The 25,611-nt window shown below is 34.4% G+C and overlaps 1 protein-coding gene across 25 annotated transcripts in view; it reads left to right on the top strand.

The window, feature by feature from the left end:
• Nucleotides 1-25,611, top strand: part of PPFIA2 (PTPRF interacting protein alpha 2) — a 508,974-nt gene that overhangs the window by 170,748 nt on the left and 312,615 nt on the right. The window lies entirely within an intron of this gene.

Below are 25,611 nucleotides of genomic sequence, written 5' to 3'. Positions count from 1 at the left end.
CATAAACAGCCTGACATTGAATTATTTTGGCTGTATAATTATACCATACTTGGAAAAAATAAGTATAAAGACCGAGAGAATTAATATAATAAAGGTAATCAGAATTTTTTAAGGGGTCTCTAAATAAATGCACATCTGAATTATAAGTCTCTTGCCTTTGCAAACTGTAGGCAGTAGATAGAATTACTCTTTCTCTCTCCCTTTTCTATACTTCTATTTTTAATTCTGTTGCCTCTTTTGTTTTACACTGATGTCTACTGATAGTGCAAGTCTGTGGTTTTACAAAATATATTCTCTTCCTAGTGGTGATCTGCTTATTGTGGCAGTGATTCAAAATGCAAGTGCCCTGGGGCTGTTGTACAGAATTATTACTTTTTTTTTTTCTCCTCTGTACACTGAGATATGAACACCTCTTACAATATCCTGCAGCTGACTCTTTGGGTAGCATTTGACATTAGGTATTCTACTTCAGTCTCTTAAAGTTTAAGGGTCAGTTCATTCCATATGCTCGGTCATGACAGAGGCTTTTTACAATTCTTTCAGCAAAGATCTTACTGACACCTTTCTTGGCAGGTGACGTTCTTTGAAAACACACTGGTACAATTTTTAATTACCCCCTTTTTATTGATAATAACATATTCATGTAAAAACCATAGGAATTCAGATAAGATATAAATTTTGCCAAACATAAACTCTGTTCTCCTACATTTTAAATTTCCTAAAATATTTGATCCTGAGGTCTATAACAAAATATGTGTTTAAGTTTTGATGTTTATCTTTTTGTTGCTATTGTTGTTTGTTTTTGCCTTTGGTGGAAGAAAGAGACAAAGATGGCTTTTAAAGCACAAAGATTAAGGTATATAATAGTCAACTCTTGGCTTTTCTTTTCCAAAAGAAAGAATTACATGATTATTACAATTATACTGAATGATTATTAGAATTATATATTGATTATAAAGAATTAAATGATTTTCTTACCTATATACATTAACCCATATTGAGGCAGCATATTTTCTTTGGTTGAAATGCTGTTAAAAACAAATGAGATGCTGTAAAGTAACAGACCATTTGTCAAAAACTGTATCTTGAGAAAATGATTAAATTTTCAAAAATGGTTGTCATTATGAAATGGCGTAAATGTACTTCTAAAATGATTCTGCATCAAGGAGTTGGGATTTTAATGCTTACTTCCTTAAAATAATTCTAGCACAGAAGTTAACATATGCAAATATATTTAAGAGAGCTTAGCATGAATAATACTGCATTTTAGTTCCATCTTCTCATTAAACATCCAAACTATCCTGTCATTTTTTTCTGACATGGTATGCTATCACATTTTAAGAGTAAGATTTAGAATGCATTTGACCTAAGTAGTTCAAAGGAGAAAAGGCAACAAATAAGAAGTTGAAGGATATTCTTAGTACAAGACTTTGCTTTTCATTGCATCTTTAATTTAGGCAAACACATTCATACTTCTAAGCATGCACATATGCCTTTTTAAATAGAATATGTAATACTTAATTTAAACTAATTCCCTTAAGTGTGAATCATCACTTTTATATTACTGTGAATATACTTGTGCCTGCAGTTTTCTACTCAGAGGTGCCTAGACCCTGGATGATGCCAGCACCCAATTTGCACTGTATGTCTAATGAATGACTTCTCATCAAAAGTCAAGTTCTACAGTGTAGTTTCTAAAATGCCTTTTAATTGACAAAAGTTAAAATTAAAAGCTACTAGAGGAAAATAATATTTGCAGTATTTTTATGCATTAGAAGTGTCAATTTTTGGGACTCAAATATATACAAGTGAAAAACACTTTAAAATAAACATATATATATATATATATGGTGAATTTTGTTACTTTTAGGTCCATAAAAATGATGTCTCAACATGATTTTACATTTGTTCTTTCATAGCTTTATCTTTGTAAATAACACCATCTATTTGCTCTACTAACCCTACTGAGTGGTTAATCATGACTTAATGTATTCCTCCTCCCAGAGGTCCTGGCCACCACCATGGCTCCCCTCATTTCCTAGAAATTAAATACCTTCACCCACCTGTTTTCAAACCATATCTGTGCATTCCTAAGCTTTCATGGGAGTTTGTCAGTAGTTGCTAGCAACAGTAGGGAAAATATTTTTTTTCTTATTTTTTTTTTTTTATTTTTAGACAGCATCTTGCTCTGTTGCCCAGGCTGGAGTGCCATGGCCCAATAAAGGCTCACTGCAACCTCAGCCTCCCAGGCTTAAGCGATCCTCCCACCTTAGCCCCACAAGTAGCTGGGGCTACAGGCACACACCATCACACTCAGTTACTTTTCTAATGTTCTGTAGAGATGGAAGTCTCACTATATTTTCCAGGGTCTTGAACTCCTGGGCTCAAGCAATCCTCCAACATTGGCCTCCCAAAGTGCTGGAATTACAGGAGTGAGCCACCTCACCAGGCCAAGAAACATTCTTTTGAGGCTCACAAAGTTTCTCTACATTTTGGTGGTAAATTCTGGATTTACATTTTTTATTCATGGATGCTCTGTGAAAACTTTCATACGTAACAACAAACAGTGTGTTACTATCACATATAAAACAAAGTGAAGTTTGCAACCCATTTCTTCAAACCAAAGGATTAATTTCTGATAGAAGGAATTTTATCTCCTGGGCCCATAGAATAATTATTTCTGTTTAGGATATATTTATTTATTTGTTTAGCCATTGAATCCTAGCATTAATAACATTATCTGTCAGAACTATGTATAAAAGTGGCTAACTCTTCATACCTACTGAAAACAAGAGAAAGAAGCTTTACTATAAGTGTGGAAACAGTAACCTGCTGCTTCTGTGCTTAAAATACTTCTCTTCTCCAACCATTTTGGCACCAGGCCCTGGATTTGTGGAAGACAATTTTTCCATGAACCTAAGAGGGGGAGGGGAAGGGACAGTTTCAGGATGAAACTGTTCCACCTTAGATCATCAGGCATGAGATTTCTGTAAGGCAGGTGCAACACAGATCCCTTACACGCACAGTTCACAATAGGGTTCACACTCCTATGAGAATCTAATGCCACTGCTGATCTGGCAGGAGGCAGAGCTCAGGCGGTAATGTGAGTAACGGGGAGCAGCTATAAATACAGATGAAGCTTTGCTCACTTGCCCACTGCTCACCTTCTGCTCTGCAGCCTGGTTTCTAACAGGCCGCAGACCAGTACCAGCAGTTGGGATCCCTGCCTTAAAATACAGAAATTATCTTCCCAGCTTGACATAAAAAAGACCTTCCTGATATGGGACAGACACTCTACTTTCTTTCCTAGAAAGTTGCTTGCATGCTTTTCTGTGTGATTGTCCTTTGCCTCTTCACTCAAAGTACCCACTGGAAATTTTTTCTTAAATATTTATCTCAAATGCTACCTCCTCCATGAAGCCTTCACCCATTCCTGCACACTGTATTAAATGCCTTTTGTAAAAAAATCCTCTTTATTTGTTCATACTGCTACCAAAGCAAATTTTATGCTTTGTTATAATCCCCAAGACCATTTTATTATGCTGTGTTCCTCATGCATGGAGACCGACAATATTTCTGTAAAGTGGAAAATGTATTTCAAAAATAATTGATTTACCTATTAACATTTAACACAGTAAGCAACAAATTATTTTTCTTTTAACTATATAGGCAGTTAGTGAGACATAACTATTTATTAATAGGGACAGTATCTAAAGACGTATAAATGTAAATTTGCTTGTGTACCACACAAAGTAAGATTCTTAAAAATATGTAACAGATACATTAGTGACCAAGGACAAATTTTAATTTTATTGTTGTTTAATATTTCTATGGCAGCTAGCCAAAGTCTTTTTGAAGATTTTAATACCTCTTTACCATTTTTATTAATTGGGGGTTTTCTTATTTTACCAAGATAACTTTAAATTTTTATTTGTATATAGTCTCATACTTGGCAGATAGGATTAGCACCTGAAATAGGAGACTAATATGTAAACTGAAAATCTCAATTGCATGAAGAATTTTTATTCAAAAAGATACTTAGCTGGGCATGGTGTTCTCAGCACTTTGCGAGGCCTAGGCAAGTGGATCTCCTGAGCTCAGGAGTTCAAGACCAGCTTAGGCAACACAGAGAAACCCCGTCTCTACCAAAAATACAAAAAAAAATTAGCCAGGCATGGTGGTGCACACCTGTGGTCAGAGCTACTTGGGAGACTGAGGTGGGAAGATTGCTTGAGCCTGGGAGGCAGAGGTTGCAGTGAGGCAAGATCACACCAGTGAATTCCAACCTGGCTGACAGAGTAATACCCTGTGTAGTAGTTCGTTTTCATGCTGCTGATAAAGATATACCCAAGACTGGGAAGAAAAAGAGGTTTAGTAGACTTACACTTCCTTGTGACTGGGGAGACCTCACAATCATGGTGGAAGGCAAGGAGGAGCAGTCATGTCTTAAGTGGATGGCAGTAGGCAAAGAGAGAGCTTGTGCTCTTCTTTTTAAAACCATCAGATTTCATGAGACTCATTCATTGTCATAAGAATAATAAAGGAAAAACCCACCACCATAATTCAATCACACCCCACTGGGTTCCTTCCACAACATATAGGAAGTGTGGGAGTTACAATTCAAGATGAGATTTGGGTGGGGACAGAATCAAACCGTATTTTTCCCCAGACCCATCCCAAATCTCAGGTTCTCACATTTTAAAACCAATCATGCCTTCCCAACAGTCCCCCAAAGTCTTAACGCATTTCAGCATTAGCTCAAAAGTCCCCAGTCCAAAGTCTTATCTGAGACAAGGCAAGTTTCTTCTGCCTAAGAGTCTGTAAAATCAAAAGCAAGTTGCATACTTCCTAGATACCATGGGGGTATAGGCATTGGGTTAATACAGTCATTCCAAATGAGAGACATTGGCCAAAACAAAGGGACTACAGGCCCCATGCAAGTCTGAAATCCAGCAGGGCAGTGAAATCTTAAAGCTCCAAATGATCCAAAATTATCTCCTTTGACTTCATGTCTCACATCCATTCACACTAATGCAAGAGGTAGGTTCCCATGGTCTTGGGCAGTACCGCCTCTGTGGCTTTGCAGGTACAGCCTCCCTCCTGGCTGCTTTTATGGGCTGGTGTTGAGTGTCTGTGGCTTTTCCAGGTGTACGGTGCAAGGTGTCAGTAGATCTACCATTCTGAGATCTGGAGGAAAGCAATGGCCCTCTTCTCACAGCTCCACTATGTGTTTCCCCAGTAGAGACTGTGTGGGGCCTCTGACCCCACATTTTTTTTCTTCACTGCCCTAGCAGAGGTTCTCCATGAGGATCCCACCTCTGCAGAAAACTTCTGCCTGGGCATCCCGGCATTTCCATACATCCTGTGAAATCTAGGCAGAAGGTCCCAAACCTCAGTTCTTGACTTCTGTGCACCTGCAGGCTCAACAGCATGTGGAAGCTGCCAAGGCTTCAGGCTTCCACCTTCTGCAGCAACAGCCTGAACTGAACTTTGGCCCCTTTTAATCACAGCTGGAGCAGCCAGGACATAGGGCAGCAAGTCCCTAGACTCCACACATCAGAAGGACCTTGGGCCCGGCCCATGAAACCACTTTTTCCTCCTCAACCTCTGAGCCTGTGATGAGAGGGGCTGCCACAAAGGTCTCTGACATGCCCTGGAGACATTTTCCCCATTGTCTTGGGGATGAATATTAAAATCCTTGTTGCTTATGCAAATTCCTGCAACTGGCTTGAATTTCTCCTCAGAAAATAGGGTTTTCTTTTCTATAGTATTGTCAGGCTACCCATTTGCAAAACTTTTATGCTCTGTTTCCCTTTAAAACTAAGTGCCTTTAACAACACCCAAGTCACCCCTTGAATGCTTTGCTGCTTAGAAATTTCGTCTGCCAGATACCCTAAATCATTGCTCTCAAGTTCAAAGTTCTACAAATCTTTAGGGTAAGGGCAAAATACCACCAATCTCTTTGCTAAAACATAACAAGGGTCACTTTTGCTCCAGTTCCCAAAAAGATCCTCATGTCCAGCTGAGACCACCTCAGACTGGATTGTATTGTCCATATCATTATAAGCATTTTGGTCAAAGTCTTTCAACAAGTCTCTAGGAAGTTCCAAATTGTCCCACATTTTCTTGTCTTCTTCTGAGCCCTCCAAACTGTTCCAACTTCTGCCTGTTTTCCAGTTCCAAAGTTGCCTCCACATTTTCGGTTATCTTTTCAGCAATACCCCACTCGTGGTATCAATTTACTGTATTAGTCCATTTTCACACTGCTGATAAAGTCATACCCAAGACTGGGAAGAAAAAGAGCTTTAATGTACTCACAGCTCCACATGGCTGAGGAGGCCTTACAATCATGGGCAGAGGCAAGGAAGAGAAAATCACATCTTAAATGGATGGTGGCAAACAAAGAGAGAGAGCTTGTGCAGGGAAACTCCCATTTTTAAAACCATCAGATCTCATGAAACTCATTCACTATCATGAGAACAAGGCAGGAAAGACCCCCATAATTCAATCACCTCCCACGGGGTTCCTCCCACAACACATGGAAATTGTGAGAGTTACAATTCAAAGTGAGATTTGGGTGGGGACACAGCCAAAGCCTATCACCCTGTCTCAAAAATAAGTAAATAAATAAATAAATAAATAAATAAATAAAATTGGAAAGAAAAGAAAAAGAGAAAAAATATACTACTGGTAATTAGTATGTGGTTAGCACCATATCTCTGTAATCAAATGAGGTTGAGGTAATTCTGGCTTTTTATCAAAGAACCAGATTTTCTATATTCTATCATTTTGTTACTACCTAAGAGTCTGCCATTATTTTTCTATTCTTTGGAGGACCATATAATTTCTTATGGTTGATACATTTTAAATCCATCTGAAAATACCTCTCAGAATGCTTGGCATGTGTTATGTGTTCAAATAAAATTAATGAAGACAAAGTAATGCTATATAGATGATACAAAATACCTCTTAGCTCCAAGATTACTTAGTAATATAGGCAGAGTTTCCCAGCTAAGTGAGAGAATGAGTATTTTGGTCTGTCACCCAATTGTATGCATTCATGCTTATAAATGGCAGAGATAATACAAGAGATGTTTAAAATAACTGGAACATAACCTAGAGATAGGAAATGGCTAAAAATAAAGTATGCAACCTCCAAAATACAAATATAGCTTTAATTGTAATCCCTAAGACCTTGGACTTTGGATTTAAGAATTTTCAGTGAGGAGTGAAACAAAAGCTTGGATTTGCTATTAGAATACTGAATATTTCCTTGGTTGGGAATTGTACTAGAACAGAGGGAACAATTCAGTAGCTTTAAAAAAAATGCAGATGAGTTGTCATGATTTCCCACTTTAGAGATGAAAAAATGAAGATGCATAAAGGTACTCAAATCAGCATTTAATAATGCAAAGAGGGAGTAATATAGTTTCTGTCTGAATCCAGCGCTATAAAACACAAAAATTCATGCTCTTTCCATTATATTCTGCTGCCTAAACTGGTAATTATTACATGCAGCAACAAAAGTATTCTAAACTATGTAATTTCCAATACTGTTGATGATCTATTAGACATTTACAGATATTTGTCTCCATAGCTTCAAAACATTGCCTCACTGGATTTTTAAATTTAAGGCTTTTATTGGACTTCACTCCCTCATTTAATCTTTACTGATAGTATTTTCCTAGTTGCAAATACGTATTTATTATAATCAAATTGCCAATAAACTTATATCCTGAAATTGCACTGAAAGATATAAAGGATAACTCAAGGAAAAAATCTGTCATAAATACACCCTTTTGTTTATTTAAGAATGCTCTGTTTATCAGTGATACAAACGATAGAAATCAATAGGAAGTCATAACTCTTCCATTTGCAGAATTCTCTACCTAATAGAAGTTCGCTAGGCTGTATGTTACATGAGGCAGGTGCTGTGTCCTTATTCTCATTGTTGATTCACAGACATCAAGCAGAGTGCCTAATACAAAACCATGATTAGTAAATAGGTGATGAATTTTGTTACAAATTAAAAATAAGAATGTCTTAGTGTCATGTAGTCATTGCTGGTACCCTGATTTAGTGCAGCCTCCTTAAAATCACATAAATGCTTTTAAGATTCTCAAGTTTAGGCATACAAATGTATTTCACTTATACCTAGCTAAAATAACTCTATGTATCAGGTATCATCTGGAGGGGAAAGAAATTGGAAGTAGGGAAATGACTTGGGAAGTCCTTGAGATAAAGTATTTAATGCACTGAGTACAGTCCAGGTGGCTAGAAAGAGTCCAATAAAGCAGCTACTGAAACAGTGGTTTCAGTGGTATGGTATGGTCCATAGATCACTTTAGAGTTGGCAGGGATGTGAGCTAATAAAAGATAAAGTGAAAAATATTTAATAGGTATAATGAATATAATTCAAAATAATTTATTAAAAGTTGCTGAATATTATAAGAGGCAAAAGAGGAAAGGTCAGGTTTACCTTTAATATTTGTAGTGAAGGAGAGAGGAATAAGGAGAAGAAACCATTTGGAAAACAATATATTAAGTTCAGTTTTGAACAGACTGATTAGACAGCTGGAAACACAGGTTTGACTCTCAGGAAAAGAGGTCTGTCTGAGTAGTAGATGTTAATGTGGGAGACATCTGCTTACTGGGTAGAGGAATCTATGGAAGTAGGTGAAATGGCTTTAGCAGAGAATGAGGAGATTGGGACTAGGGTGGGGAATGGACACATTCACTTACACAGAATTATCATTATTTTCAGTATGTGTGCTTGGTTTACTTTGTAAGCACATTTTGGAAGTTGTTTTCCTTATCACCCCTCCTTGAATATTACCCCTGAAGCTAATTAAAGTTAGATACTCTCCCAAATGTGTGTATTAGCTTTATTTTATAAATACTTTTTGGAAGCTTATATTCCCATTCAATCCCATCCTGGAATATTATCCCTGAAACTTAATTCAAGATAAATTCTCCTGTTCTTATACTTTCTTACCATAATAAAGATATGTGTATAGCATTATTATACTACACTTAGTTTTTCAACTGTCTCTCTGCACCATTAGACTGGTTATTCCTGGAGAGCATATAATTTATTTCACTTAACTGCTCACATTTTTATTGACACCTAGCATAATGCCTGTCATATAGAAGGTTTCTATGCTTTTTGAATGAATAAATGAATCAATGTTCAATGTTTAAATTTTAGACTAAAATTAGTTTTCTAACTTTGACACACCTTGTTGTTAGGCACCATTATGTCAGACTTTAACCATATTGAGAAAAACACTTGGCCTCTGCACTCAATGATCTTAGAGTTACTGCAAGGAAAATTATCAAAAAGTCACAATAGCGTATTATTCTGTTCTCTAGAGCAAACAGATAAACAGAAATGCTTTGACTTTAAATGTACATACAGACAATATTATTATAGATTGGGTAATTTCAATTACACAAGTCTATTTCCAAATTTACTTTTAATTCTAGTTCATATTTAACTTTGCTATCATTTTTATTGCTTTTTCCTTTTATATTTTCAAAATATTTTACAAATAACAAGAATTATTCTAAAAAAATTCATAGTAGTTAAAAGCATTCATGTATTAGTCTGCTTTCACACTGATATAAAGAATACTACCCAAGACTGGGTAATTTATAAAGAAAAGATGTTTAATTAACTCACAGTTCCACATGGGTAGGGAGGCCTCTGGAAACATAATCACGGTGGAAGGGGAAGAAGGCACGTCTTACAGGTGGCGGGCAAGAGAGAGAAAGTGTGAAGGAGGAACTGTCAAGCATTTATAAAACCATCAGATCTCATGAGAACTCACTATCACAAGGCCAGGATTGGGGGAACTGCTGCCATGATACAATCACTCCCCTCCCTCAACACATGGGAATTACAGGTCCTTCCCTCTACATGTGAGGATTACAATTTAAGATGATATTTGGATGGGGAAACAGATCCAAACCATATCAGTGACCACTGGAATTAAATACATTATTCAAAAACAGGTTCTACGATTTGCTAGAGTGTGAGTATAAGCAAGTGAAATTATTTCTCTATTTTTACTTTCCTAAACCATGGGAAAATAATAAAAATATTTGGTTGTAAGGTTATTCTAAAAGCTCAATGGAATATGTATGGAATCTTGTAAAAGTATTTACTTCCAATAAAGATGGAACTCAATCAAGATTAACTATTGTTTTAATGATGAATGTACTTTTTAAATAATAGCATAATTTATTTCACAAATAATATTTTTATTGGCTCATCTTAAATTTAGAGAAATTTAATGTTAAGTGAGCACAGGCACTACTTTAAGTATTTTATATATAAATTAGGGAAGCTTAGTAAAATATGTTGACTCATCAAGGTCCTTATAATATATAAATTATTTTATGCTTATATAATATAAGTTTTCAGAATATCGATACTAAGTATCCTTTTGGAAGTCTTCTTGTATTTCTTTTATAAATGCATTTCTTGTGTATTTTTAAATTGTATTATATAATTCATTTTGAAGTTTACCATATTGAATCTTTGTTATGACTTTTATTATCATCTTAGTTTTATATGCATAAATATGTACATCAAAATTACCAATTTATGAATTTAGCTAATTTTAAAATAGAATTTACTGTATCTACAAATTAAAAGATAATATCTGATTTTATATGCTAAGTGCTGCATACAACATGTAAAGATTTAAATAAATTTGTGTCACTGGGAGTCAACAAGAGTCAATGCTATTACTGGCATGTTAAAAGAATATCACAAACCAATATTTTAAATTATATCGAAAAGCAAACCTTAGCAACTTTAAATAGAAAACTGGACAACGACACTAGGAAGCAATGAACATAGCCTAATTATTGTATCTTAAATATTCTTGATTGTAATTATTTTGGTGAAGGAAAGACACATGATTCATAGAAAACATTGTATCTATTGGTTGTTTTCTACAAAATAAAATTAACACAAAAACAACTGTTCTGAACTACAATATAATGTTCGTATATACAGTCATACAACCACTTAATGACATTGTGGTAAATGACAAAATGCATATATAATGGTGGTCCTGTAAGATTACAATGCAACTGAAAAAATTCCTATCACATAGTGACATCGTAGCCATCCTAATGTCATAGCCATCATAACATCATACACATCATATTGTCATAGCACAATGCATCATGCTGGTGGTGATGCTAGTGTAAACAAACCTACTATGCTGCAAGTCATATAAAAGTATAGCACATACAATTATGTACAGTACATAATAACTTGATAATGATAGTGAACAACTATGTTACTGGTTTATACATTTACTATACTATATATTAATTGATATTTTGGAGTGTACTCCTACTTATTAAAAAAAACTCAACTGTGAAATAGTATCAGGCAGGTGCTTCAGGAAGTATTCCAGAAGAAGGCACTATTATCGTAGGTGGTGACAACTCTGTGGATGTTATTGTTCCTGAAGACTTTCCAGTAAGACAAGATGTGGAGATGGACGACAATGATGGTGATGATCATGAGCCTGTGTGGGACTGGGCTAATGTGCATGTCTGTGTCTTATTTTTTAATTGAAAAGTTTAAAAAGTAAAATAAAAAAAATTCAAATGAAAAAAAGCTTATAAAATAAGGATATAAAGAAAGAAAATATTTTTGTCCACCTATACAATGTGTTTGTATTTTAAGCTAAGCATTATTACGGAAGAGTCAAAAAGTGAAAGAAAAAAAAAACCCTAAAGTTTATAAAGTAAAAATGTTACAGTAAGCTAAGGCTAATTTATCATTGCAGAAAAAAAAATGTTTTGTAAATTTAGTGTAGCCCAAGTGTACAGCGTTTACTATGCCTACGGTAGCATACAGTAATGCTCTAGGCCTTCACATTCACTCACCACTCACTCACCGATTCACCCAGAGCAATTTGCAGTCTTTTAAGCTCTATTTATGGTAAGTGCCCTATACAGGTGTGCCATTTTTTATTCTTTTATGCTATATTTTTACTGTATGTTTTCGATAGGCCTGATAGATAGATAGATAGATAGATAGATAGATAGATAGATAGATAGATAGATATACAATTACTACCATGTTACAGTGCCTACAGTAATCAGTACAATAACGTGCTGTACAGGTTTGTGCTCTAGGAGCAGTAAGCTATGCCATACAGCCTAGATGTATAGTAGGCTACACCATCTAGATTTGTGTATTGTGTCATGATGTTCACATGACAAAATCACCTAATTACACACTTCTCAGAACACAACCCATTCATTAGGTGATGTATAACTGTGTCATACTTTATCCTGTATTTCTGTCTTCTTTGGCACATTAGTATTCTGCTATTTTTAAAAGGATCCAACTTTGAGGTTATAATAGGACTATAAGAAGCCGTAGGTGTCATAGTTGGTTGATGTTACACAGCTGCTGAAAAAGAAGCCATCTTTGAAGTCCTAAATGATATATGGCATCATAAATAAAATATTATACATTCACTGTATTTCAAGCGTTATAATTTATCACTGTCTACATTATTTGTTTAATACAATTTTGTTTAATGTTTAATATATAAGGAATCACATGTTTTAGCAATAATATAGTTCAAATATTTGCATACACTGTTCTTTCATTCAGGAAACACTTATCAAGAACTTACTTTAGATGTGAAGTGTATTTTCAGGAAGCAGTTTTTGTAAAGCATAAGAGGTTAAAATAAATATTTTAATAGACGACTGTAAGTTGCAGTTATATTGTGCTGAAAGAATCAGTTAATTCCAAATGTGTCAGTTGAGAAAGAATTTGAGGAAGAATTTTATTATTTAAAAAGTCATGAGGAATTTTGAAATAATTATATTACATAAACATAAGTAAAGAAGTATTTTATTAATAAGTCCATACCAGCCATGGTTTATGGCTGGCCAATGGGCCAGAACTGAGAGACCATTCTAGACAGAGCTTCTCCATGGCATATATTCCCTAGAATTTTCATTTCCTTTACCTTCTTGAAGTTCTAAAACATGCTGTGGACCCTAGGCCTCCAGGTCTTTAGTGATGCCATTCCCTGTCTCCATGTCGTGTTATGCACACATGGACACACTCATTCAGTACAACTCATTGGTGGTGGTAATTATAAAGAAGAAATACTCCATCAGCTAAGAGCTTTGCTCTTAGAACAGGCTAGTTTCTGTTTTAGCATGGTTTACTGGAAAAAAGCAATGGTCAATTTGTTTTAATAAATCTTAAACATCCTATATTTATTTTTTAAAAATATTCTTCTAGGTTATTTGCATGACAAGAAGAAAAATATGTATTTTCTTTTATCTTTATTGTATTAATTGATAGAAGGAAGAGAAAGCTGAAGAACTTGAAAAGGGCGAGGTTAAGAGCTGGAACATAAACCTTGTAGTGACTAATGCTTCATTGTCTTAGAAAAAAAAAAGGAAAAGAGAAGATGGGTAAGGAGATGTAATAAAACTTGATAGAAAGCATTTTGAAACAGTTCACATAAAATGGCTTTATCCTAATCACTTTACCAAAAGTAAATGGCACAGGAATGATGTTGCATACTTTAGAAGAATGGCAAATATTGGAAATAATGTCTTTTGGGGGGATAATAGATGTTAGCAGCAATGAGAGTCAAGGTGCAATTGGAAGCATAGATGTGTAGCTGTCTTTTAAGTAGATTTCTGTGATTATCTTTCTAAACAGAATTGAAATGGAAATACATATTGCCAGATGCCACAAAATATTAAGGAGGCAAGGAATTCAAGGTTTTAATGAGTAATGTTGAACTGACTGAATATGGGTTAGTCTTTAGGTAATGAACATAGGAAGTGATAGTTTTTATTGAAAATATATTTCACTTCTCAAACAAAATAGAAAAACGCCCCAGAAAATTATACTTTGCTTAATCCTGCTATAGTACTATGTTACAGACATAAATTCCAAGAAAATGTATTTTATTCTATGATGATTCTCAGGACATTTCATCATATGTGGCACTCCAAAAATATATGTGAAGTGAATAGATGTTATTTGGTAATACAAATTTGAAGATTTTTTTTACCTTGTAAAATATTGTAACAGAAATAAAGTTAATATATTTTGCACTATTAAGTAATCCCCCAATTTATTTTAACTTTGCATATGTCTAATAAGATATATTAAGTAGCAGTATAAAACATGTGTTGAAGGAAATGTGAGCACATCAACCATTGTAGATAATGATGAGAGGGACAGTCATAGTTTTTTTATAAGCTAAACTAAAGGTAGGAGAATTTGTGCTTTTGTAGGGAAAGGTCAAATACAATCACAGGCCTAGAAAATTAGCCTTATTTTTAACATTGCATTAATCTAATTTTATTAGTATAGCCAGTTAGTATATTACATTTTCAAAAAATATAGAGAAATATTTAATATGACATGCTGCCAACATAATTTACTAAGTGAAAACTAGATCTTAAGAAGAAAGGATGGAGAAAAATCACAGACAATATGTAGCCTCAGGAAAAGAACATGGAAGAGAAACTCAATTCCATCTATTCAAAAGCAATATCCTTTGATTTGAATACATTATTATTGTTCATCATGTCTGGTGAGGAACCTGTGGGAATACATGAAAGTGAATGAAAACAAGATGTTTCAATTGGATATAAATATGAACTAATGCCTATTGGAGTAAAGTAATCATTAAAGATGGAATCTTAATCAAATTTCAATACTGGGGATTTTCTACATGAGGCAGACTACAAAATGCAAGGAGCAGGAGATACAAATTTCAGCCTGATATCTAAACTTGAAACATGTGAATATGCAAATATTGAATTTCCCCAAGGTTCAGTTTATTTTTAAAGTAATAAAAATAGTAAATATATTTATCAAGGTTGATGAGAAAATATATTGGAAAGCATTTTATACATTTTAAAACACTGTTCAGTTGAGGCTCACAATAGAAAGCAGCGGGAACTTATGGGCACATTAAACAAAATAAAAATGTATCAGAATGATACAGAAAATGATACATTTTCTACTTCTGTGCTCTAAAATCTCACTGTTTCTTCGGAGTCCAGTGCAATATATGAAAACTGAAAACATCAGGGTGTGTGTTTGTTTGTTTGTTTGTTGTTTGTTTTTGACTTGTGACTATTATGTACAAAGTTCTATTCTAGTTACTGAATAAATTAAGGCAAGGAAGTGAAACATGGAGCTTATATTCTAATAGAATAAAATAGATAATAGCAAAATAAATAGGATGATGTATAGCATGCTGGGCAGTGATAAAAGCTAAGGAGAAATAGGGAACGTTGGAAGTGGGAAGGGAGTGTTAGAGTGTGCAATTTAAATGGTATGGGGGAGGAGAGGCCTCACAGAAAAGGGGACCTTTGCGTAAAGTCCTGGAGGAATCAAAGCAGCTTGGAGATCTCTGTACTAGAATGCACTGAAGGGCAGTCTCTTCACAATATCATCCATCACTAGATAGTTTAACTGTACTCACAGCCATCTACTCAAGGCAGAGAAAGTGTGACCAGCCCAATCTGGACCTCATTTAATCATGTATGTGCTGTCATCTGCTGGCCTGGTGCCTGGCTTGCCCAACCCCTGTCCCAACATTGTCCCACCTACTATAACAAGGTACACCACAGATTGTGCTCAAGGAGATCTTAGATTTCCTTTAAGACCAAAGAAAAAAAAAAGAAAAAAAAAGTGTCTATGACATCTCTACACTCCTCACTTCTTCTAACACTTTCTGTGCCATCCTTTCCCCATTTTCTACTTCTGTGCTCTAAAATCTCACTGTTTCTTCGGAGTCCAGTGCAATATATGAATATGTAACAGTCCCTCAATTTAGGTTCACCACTACTCTTGTTGAGATTCCATATAATTTGTGCTTATCTCTATTACAATAATTACCACAAATCTGATTTAATTATGCATATCTCTTTTCCCACGATCCTGTGAGTTCCTTAAGGAAACAAAATATACTTTTTTAGGTGAACAAATTGTGAGTGTTCAATAAATGTCTAAATATATAAAGGATATATGTAATTATCTCAAAGGTCACAAAGCATATGTTGTACCAAGCTTTATGTTGGCGATATATTCATCAAAGTTGACATTGTGTCTATAGAATATGAAGTATCTAACAGAATATAATTATTGTTTATGTGTGTGTGTAGTTGTTGATGTTTTTGTTTATTTGGTGGAGAGAAGTTATAAGTGAAGGAAATAATTTATTATTGTAAGCATTTTAACATAAAAGTTTTAAAATATTTTAAAGTTTAAAATCTATTTCTATTTAATGAGTAATATCAGGGTATCTGTACTTTATATAAATACTATATAAAAGTAGATGTTCCATTTCAATCTGTTTGATGTTCAACAATACCATGCTATTCAAATCAGCTTTAATTTTCTTTTAATAGCTAACATTTTCTCTGAAGTTATTAGTATTGAATACTCAATCCTTATAGCATTTGAAGTCATACAGAGCTGAGTGTTAATCGTTCTCTACCACCTTCTGGACAAGGGATTTAATCTTTCTAACTTCACTTTTTACATCTGTAAAATGGGGTAGATAGGAATACCAACCTCAAGGGATTGTCATCAAGGTGAACTGAGATATTGCATATGTAAAGAACCCATCATGGGGCTTGACATGCACGAATGCAAAACAGGTGTACTTACAGCACTATTATATTAATATTGTTACTAAAGTATCAAATATTTAAATGAAATACTTTGTTTCTCAATAATATAATTGATTGTTACTGTCAATTCAAATTCTCTCTGGAAATTGCTTTTGAGTTTCAGATTTTATTGGCCGCATTTTATTTTATCTCTTCTCTTTCTTGGATCAGAGTAAAAGATCCTTGGAATTGTTACAGTGATTCTCGAACTTCAGAATGCATAATTATCCAAAATGCAGACTACCAAGACTACCTCCAGAGATGATTCAGAAAATATGTAGGAGAAAATGAATTAGCATTTTTAATGTGAATCTGAGGTGATGCCTATGCAAAAATATCACAAATTGGAAAATAGTGTACAAGAGATGGAGTATTTTTAGCACTATAAAAGGTACTTTCTATGTGAAGAATGGTGAATGGAAGGTTAAATATTCACAGAGTCTTCCTTCAGTTATAAATAATTATATTTTAGAAAGATGTGCTTTGATTTGTGTGATGAAGTCATTTAATTATTTCCTTCATAAGCCAATTTGTAACTGCAATTGATGCATTCATTGTGAGGGTACTAAACTACTTTTTTCGCATGAAAATAAGCTAATTAAATTGTGGACCAGCCCTCTGTAATAATGACCTTTTGCTTGTACCTCTTTAGGGCATGTGTTTGTCCAGGAATTTCCAAACTCAGACTTAATATATTGCCATGTCAAGAATGATATTCATCTCTTCTTAAATAATGATTTATCTGTCACTGAGAATCTGTTTAAAATGAAACAAAAGCTTTAAACTACCCACTATAATAAATGTGACTAGTTTTTTTAAAATTCTGATTTCAAATTAGAGCTTGATTAAAACAATTAATATTCATTACTAGAGGGGTGTTATGTGGTTGCTATTCCTGGAGTACACATTCCCTCCTAGTGGATTTGGTCACTATCTTTTTGCCTTTAGCTACATCTCAATAATAAGGCCATTATGAGTGTCACTTTTGCTTTTATAAAAGTTCAAAAATTACAAATTGATACAAAAATTGTAATATTAGAAAAGTCATAAACACTTGTTTATGATTAGCTAAATATTCACTAATAACTTGTTTTAAGATTTTTTTTTTCAATTTAGCTTCACTTAGAAGAAAATTGGTAATCTTATTCTAATATTGTAAAATGAGCATTATTTTAAAATGTATTTTAACTAGTACAGGAAACAATACTTTAAAGTACCTGGATTATTGATGTTGATTAATGTCTCCCTCTCCTGTGCTTTGTGCTTCATTTAAGAGGTGTATCAATCACTGTATAGGCATTTATGATATCTAGCAAAATCAGCCCAGAGCAGACAATATTTCCTGAGAGGCATCATGATATGGCTAACAGAGTGTGAGATTTGAATCAGATGGGCAGATATGCTGCCATTTACTAACCATGTGACTTTGGGCAAGTTATTTAACTACCCTCTCACTATAAAATGAAAATAATAAAACCTGTCTCACAGAAATGTTATAAAGAGTGGAAATGATATAAAAAATTTGATGAAGATTAGAAATGATGTAAGCTGCTATGTATTAGACTTTCTATAATAAAAATGCTGATCATCATCCTCATCATGAAGCTTTTTAAATAAAAATAAAAGAATAAACTCATTAAAAGTTCTTTTTAAAAGTGAAGTATTTTACTATAACTTACAGTTTCCTTCTAAGCAAGGGGATGTTAATTTTAGTAAGCTGGTTAGTTGGGATAATTTTTTATGAAAGACCAGATATTCTAATGTTTATCATTATGGTGATGGTGATGATGATGATAATATAATAATAATACCTAATTTGGTTGGTAACCTCCAGGACAAACCCAAACACCCTCACTTCCTGATATGTCTGCCTTTGTGTAGACCCCTCCTTCATTAAATTAGAGGTCACCTTGTGTAAATATTATATGGTGCAAGTGACCATGTGTGCCTTCTGAAATGAGATCATGAAGGCATTTCAGCTTCTACCTACCTCTCTTGAAATTGCTCACAAACCAGCTACCATGCAAAAAGACACTTACACAACCCTGTAGAGATGCCCACATAGAAAGTCACTAAGGCCTCCAGCCCGTAGCCAGCGCTAAATTGCTGGTCCTCTGAATGAAACACTTTGGATGTGGATCCTCTAGCAATAGCAAGATTTCAGATGACACTTCTCAAGCTGACCACTGGCTGAAACCTCTTAGGAGATCCCAAGGTTGAACCACTCAACTAAGCCAACCCCAAATCCTGAACCAGAAAAGCAGTGAGAGGTAAAATATAATCACTGCCATAAGCCACTAAATTTTGGGATAATTTGTTATAAAACAATAGTTAACTGATACAACTGCCAAAGTTGAAAGTCAGCTTTGTTTTCACTAAACAAGTTCACGGTAACTAGTTATGTTCATCTATATTTCATTACTGCTAACACAGCTTTCCTAGTTAAACCAACTTGTTCTTCCTCTCCACCCAATTTATCTTTGTACCTCACTTTACCTGAATACTTTATCCTCATAAATACTCTAATTTTAAGGCATCAATATCTTTCACATTAAATCAATTTAATGAAACGTTCTTCCTGAAAATCTTTTCTAAAAAGTTTACACTATATACTTCGATGTTGTTTGTCAGCAGGTATCCTACCTTCTCTTCTTTGGATTGTTTTCAACAACTCACTCATATGATCATATTTCATATTATGGTGGTTTAATGAATGCTCTCTGGCATTTGCCAATGGCTTCTTCTTAGTAGGAAAAATACGATTGGTAGTTATATCTACTTGCTAATACTGTGCACAGGATAGGAACCTTTCATACAGGAGGGAACAAATCCAAAGAAAAAATGTGGAGGAAAACAATAAAAGAATCAACTTTTTAAAAGCTCTTCTTAAAAGTGAAATAGTTTACTATAATGTCCAATTTTCCTCTAAGCAGATGAATGTTAATTTTACTAAGCTCATTATTTGGGATAATTATTTTATGAAAGACAAGATATTCTAATGTTTATTTTTTTGGAAACATTTTCTGTTGAAAGAATTTGAATTCATATTAAGTAAATCTACGAAGGAGAATAGCCTGTTTAGTAAAGCATTTTATTATCCTGAGTAACAAAATTAGATAAACATTTGTTCTCTTATCTCTACAGCTCAATTAATTTATACTTGAAACATTATATGTATGTGAAATTCTAGTATCTTCAGCTGTATTATAAAAAATTCATGCTGAGTCTGGATATGGCAAAAACAAATGACTGGCTTAACAGCATTTGAAATTATTTTGAATAAATTACCAATCCCTCCCCCGCCAAAAAATAGCAGGGAATATTTTCAGATGAAATCATACTAGTTGAATAACTTGTTTTAAAATGGTCTCCAATTTCCTAAAATATGAGATATTATTATCTAAAAGTTTTCAAAATCTTTGGTATAGCTCAGCAATAAGAAATATTTCAAGAAGCTGCTTACAAAATGTGTATGCATTCTAAAGACATTTATAGTCTTGATAGAGATTTATTTACTTTTGGATTTGTGATATTAGATGTTATCATAGACTCATGGTAAGAGTAAACCTGCTATTATTAATAAACAAAACAAAACAAAAACCATTAGTCATGCACCAGACCCAGAAAAATAGTAAAAATAGAATAAGTAGGCCTAATCTAAAGGGTCAGCAAAGGTTGTTTTATTTGGTAGGATTAAGTTCAATCACATGTGTTAAAAATCACAAAATGGCATTGACTGAAAGAAGTTTTGTTTCCCACATAAAGACTGCTGGATACAGGAAGTTCTTGCAAGGGAGGCTGGTGCAGCCATGTGCCTGGACTGGTTTTCAGTCTTCCCTTCCTCACTCCATCTGACTAACATCTCTTTATCCTTCAAATCTCAGATCCAAAGTCATTTTCTCAAGACATTTATGGTAGGTACTGTTCCTTGCCTCCAAATATCCATTCTTTTCTTCTCCTTTATTGAAGGGCACCCTATTCTTAATCAGGCACATTTCACATGACCACACCAGCTTCTCTTCAATTGTAAGGGAACTTAAACCTGAAGGGAAGCTGGCATGGTCATGTGAAATGGGATGGCTATGGATGGCCGTATGACTTAAGTGTTCACCTACAAATGTAAGGGAACAGATTATATTAAGCTTTCCTTCTGCTTGCTAACTGGAATGCAAACCTGATTGCTGGAGCTCAAGCAGCCATCTTTGATTATAAAGTGGAAGCACATGCTTAAAATGGCAGAAACAAAAGAGGAGTATGGACCTTGGTCAACTTTCAGCTTCTGTGCATGACCTTGGACCACCTATATTCAGTAGTCTTTTTTTATAAAAGAGTAGTCAACTTCTTTCTCATTTCTGTCACTCTTATTTTGTGATACTTACCTATGCAACTGAACCTCATTGTAACTAATATAACAGCCTTTCCTGATCAAATAGATATGATCATGTTCCTCTGTTTTATAGGTTTATAACCCCATATTTTTTCTTTCATACAAGTTATCTCAGTATATAATTATACATTTATATGTATTGGTTTTTCTCTTTTTTAATGGAACTTTCCAGAGAGCAGGGCCCAGGTATGTTTTTGTTAACCTTTATATTGCTGATGTCTATCATAGGGCTGATGACGAAATAAATGTTTCATAAATATCTGTTAAATAAGGAGTGATCACATGGCCAATATTTATAATCTAAGACTCATAAGATTAATTGGGACTTTAAATTTCTCATGAAACACTGAATGAAAATTATCCAGCACTATGCTTGCATTGGTTGGCTGTTCAGCAGTAGTAATGAATTTGTAACTATATACTTTGTCATAAAACCTAACTGATGAGAGGAGTGGTGAGAGAAATACTCAGTTTAGTGGAATGATTAAATTCACCATCTATAGTTTCCAGATATCTTAAATACATATATCTTCACTTTCAGAAACTATTTCCATTGTGGATAAGGGGATATTGAAAAGTAATGATTAAATGTGCCTTTACAAATCAACAACAAGATATAAATTTAACATTCTTAGGTGATTTAAAAGTCAGTGGTCTCACAAATATTGCATTTTTAGTTTTAGAGTTCGTCTTTGTGAAATGATTATATATCCATCCTCAACATAAATTGCAGAGGTGTGGGTGGGTGCGTTCTTTTGCTTCACAGAAAATATTCTGCCAGTTTTCAGAACCAAGAGAAACATCAATTCATTTGGCACTCAAATTAGTTTTAATACAATTCCATGAGAAGAGGAGAAACTTCAGTCTTTTGGTAACATGTTATCTAACCGTTGGTAACACAAAGGCATACAGCAGAAAATAATTAAACTTTGCATCTGTAAGAACAAGGGGAACCACAAAAGTATCAGTTAAATTAGGACTTTGTTTCTATAAATACACATGTAACTAATTGCATGCAAGCCCTATCAGAAGAGTGGTGTTTTTTCCCTAATAATAACAAAGCTTCTATAGAAACACCATAGTAACTACAGGTAAAATTTTATTTACACCTGTTTTATTCATGGAAACTGAAAAGTCAAAGGGTATTCTGGAGATATGACTAAAAAGGTACTTAGTAGATTGTGCAATTTTTTATTGCATTCAATTGGCATTAATAGAAGGATGCAATCTTTTACACCTGGGATGGTGAACATAGTGGCATAGAAATAAGCATCACCTCCTCTGATTCTGACCATTTTATATTTAATGGGATTTTTGTAAGCACTTTCTTAAAAAAATTAATAATACAAGGAATATCAAAACTCTGATGAGCCATCTGAAATATTAAGAAGAAAGTCAGTAGTGTTTCATGTAATTTTAGTACTCAAGTATAATCTCATTCTTTAAAAAAGATCATCTCTTGCTATTAAATAGAATCTTATCCAGAATTTCCCATCAATTCCCTGATTAAAGAAAAATGTATTAACAAGCAATACATTAACAGATGGTAAGGAGTGGCATGCAACCTTCTGGCTGCACAGAAGTAGATGATAAAAGAGGAAATGTGAAAGTTATTTCTCCTGGGTGTCTACAGAAAATGGATATGCAGCCCCTGATAACTATTTCTGTATTGTTACATTAGAAAATGTAGCATTAAATGTGTAATTGAGTACCATCTGTCTAGTTGCAAGCCAAAATTATGATCACAGATCTGGACATATTAAGTAAAACTCTAATAACAGGGTGAAAGTCAGTGATTCCAATCCTACTTTGAGTGTTTCCAGCCTAGAGTAGTTTACAAATTGTTTCTTTTTTCTTTCAATTATGGTATTAGGCTGTCTTTAGGTTACAAAGAACTACTGACCACAGTAGGACCTTGGAGTCAATAAAAGCTTCTTTAACCGCAATAAATATTTTTAAGATAATTTAGTATCACTGAGGACTAGGATTAATTGCTGTTCTGTGGGAGCATTTTAATTAACAATTTTGAAGCCCCTGGCATCAGTGATTAAAGACATGCTGTTCTCTTTTTTCACATTTGTTAAGGGGAGTATACATTCTTAGTTGGGGAGATAGAGGAATACTTCATGATTGTGCTGGTTAAACCAAATATCAGAATCACAAGATGAAAGCCCTGAAATCTTAGTGTGGAGATTCACATTTACCAGAAATAACCTAGAAATAGAGACTGCCTGTGGAACCTAGTTTCTGATTCTGCAGTTTCTTCTTTGAGAATGTACTCTTGCTAATACCAAATGTGGTTTGAGAAACAGAACAAAGGATGCCTAGAGATATTTTTTCAACATAGATGGTTAGCATTCCAGAATGGTGATCTAAGCTCTAAGTATAAACCACTTCTGTGTTGTCATTAGCAAGAAATTCACTATTTTCTCACCACTGCAGAGAATGTGAATGACAGCTATGTACCCACTTTGTAGGGCATCATTAATTTTAAAAATACAGAATAAGATATGCTACTGTTTTGTGTGGTACTCCCTGTTCTCTGAAGTCTGTGGCCTTCACCCTATATGTTGGGAGCTTATAGAAAGTACACACATGCTGTTTCTTCCAATTAATCTGCAACACGCTCTGAAAATCTGAAGTCATATTTGACATTTTGGACATGTCATTTAATTAACTTATTATTATCTTGTCTGATACCAATGAAGCTGTATTAGTTTCAGTGTTGCAAATGAGTCTCAGTCTCTGTCTCTTTCTCAATATTAATACACTTGTGTGTTTTTCTTTCTTTGTTGCGTTAAAATAAATTACACTCCCTTCTTTCTAGTACACAAGTTATCCCAGATTTTGTCAGTGAAAGCTCCTTCAAGCTGATCCGTGTGTCCTTTGACATACTTCCATTAGTCTTTGAATGCGTATTTTCTGACACACACACACACAGACACATACACACACACACACACACACACACACACAACTATCTCAGGCTCGCCTTCTTTAAACCTGAAATCAGTCAGTTCTTCAAAGGATCTCATTCCTTTTAATGGGAAAAGGTGTTTAAAAAACAGATCTGAGCACCAGGATGGCCCATTGCTACTGGAGAACTACCACTAATTTGTAGTGCTCATTGGGCATAACTCCAGGTTGCTGCAGGTTCTATTTAGTTTGTACAAAAGAAAGCAAATAGCCCAAGACACAAGCAAATAGATAAAGTAACTACATTTATTCTAAAGTTTATTAAACATTTGGACATGTGATATGTGGTAGGCACTGTTTTTGGCATTGAGTGTACAAATAGAGTGACTATTCTAATTGAGCTTACATTGTATGGGAAATGATATGTAAAGAAAAATAAATATGTATTTATATGTAAAATGAAAACAATACATAGGAAATACATATTTATTATATTGCAAGATGATGGTGATAAGGAGGAAAACAAAGCAGGACAAAAATGCTGAGAATATGGGAGAAGTTGCTATTTTATAAAGGGTGGTCCAAGGAAGGCTTACTGAGAACTTGACTTTTGAGTTGAGACCTGAAGGAGAAGAGGACATGGGTCAAGCAGATTGTGTGTCAGAGCAGGGATAGGAGTAGGGAGATTAGGAGAAGTGAAGTCCTCTAGACAAGGAGCAGCAAATGTGAATCTCCTGAGGTGGAAGATTGTTTGACATGTCCTAACAAAGCAAGGAGACCAGTATGGCTATAGCAGACTGACGAGGTGATCAGACAGATCTGCATATCTGTTATGTCTTGAGGGATATCCTAAAACAGATTCTCTCTTTAGTGCTCTTGCATATTAAGACTACATAATCCAGCACTGGGTTTACCACTTTGGCTCAGATACAGAATTAGACAACATTTCATTTGGAATGACACTTCAGTATATGAAAGAAGTAGCTGGAATACACGGGATTTCTCTTTTATTCAATTCTTAATATTTACAATGTGTCCACAAATATTGTTTCTTGTCACCGTGGACAAAATTATTCTAGACCCAGAAAAAAAGTGAGAAACAGTTACAGTACTCTGTTTTTTGAATATGTGAATGAGTAGATTATTAAATGAATATAATTATTTCAAGGTTATAAAACACCAGGAATGAGGTTATTTTACTTTAGAAACACATATATTTTGTGTACCCTGTGTGTTCTGTCCTAAGTAGTTTACCCATACATACTTATCAGTTGACCTTTATTATAATCCAGCATGCTAGGTTATTTGCTTATTAACTTACTTCCAGATGAGAAACTTGCTTAAGGTGGCACAACTTGTAAGTGAAGACCTGGGATTTCAACCCAAGGAGTCTGCTTCCAAGTCCATGAACCAATATAATAGACTCTTCAAATAAGCTACTCGGTTACGTTGCTGGTAGCAAGGTCAAATGGCAGCAGGGAGAGTTGGTAGGATGAATATGAATATATTTTCTTCTAATATTCTGCCTGTTTTTGTATACTAGTTACTGGTATATTTTTTCCTTCTTCCTTCCACTCCCAAGACAAATTTAATGCCTAGAATGT

This window comes from Papio anubis, chromosome 9, assembly GCF_008728515.1.
Source record: "Papio anubis isolate 15944 chromosome 9, Panubis1.0, whole genome shotgun sequence".
NCBI classification, from domain to species: Eukaryota; Metazoa; Chordata; class Mammalia; order Primates; family Cercopithecidae; genus Papio; species Papio anubis.
The sequence above is the reverse complement of the archived record's forward strand: the minus strand, read 5'-3'. Positions and strand labels throughout refer to the sequence as shown.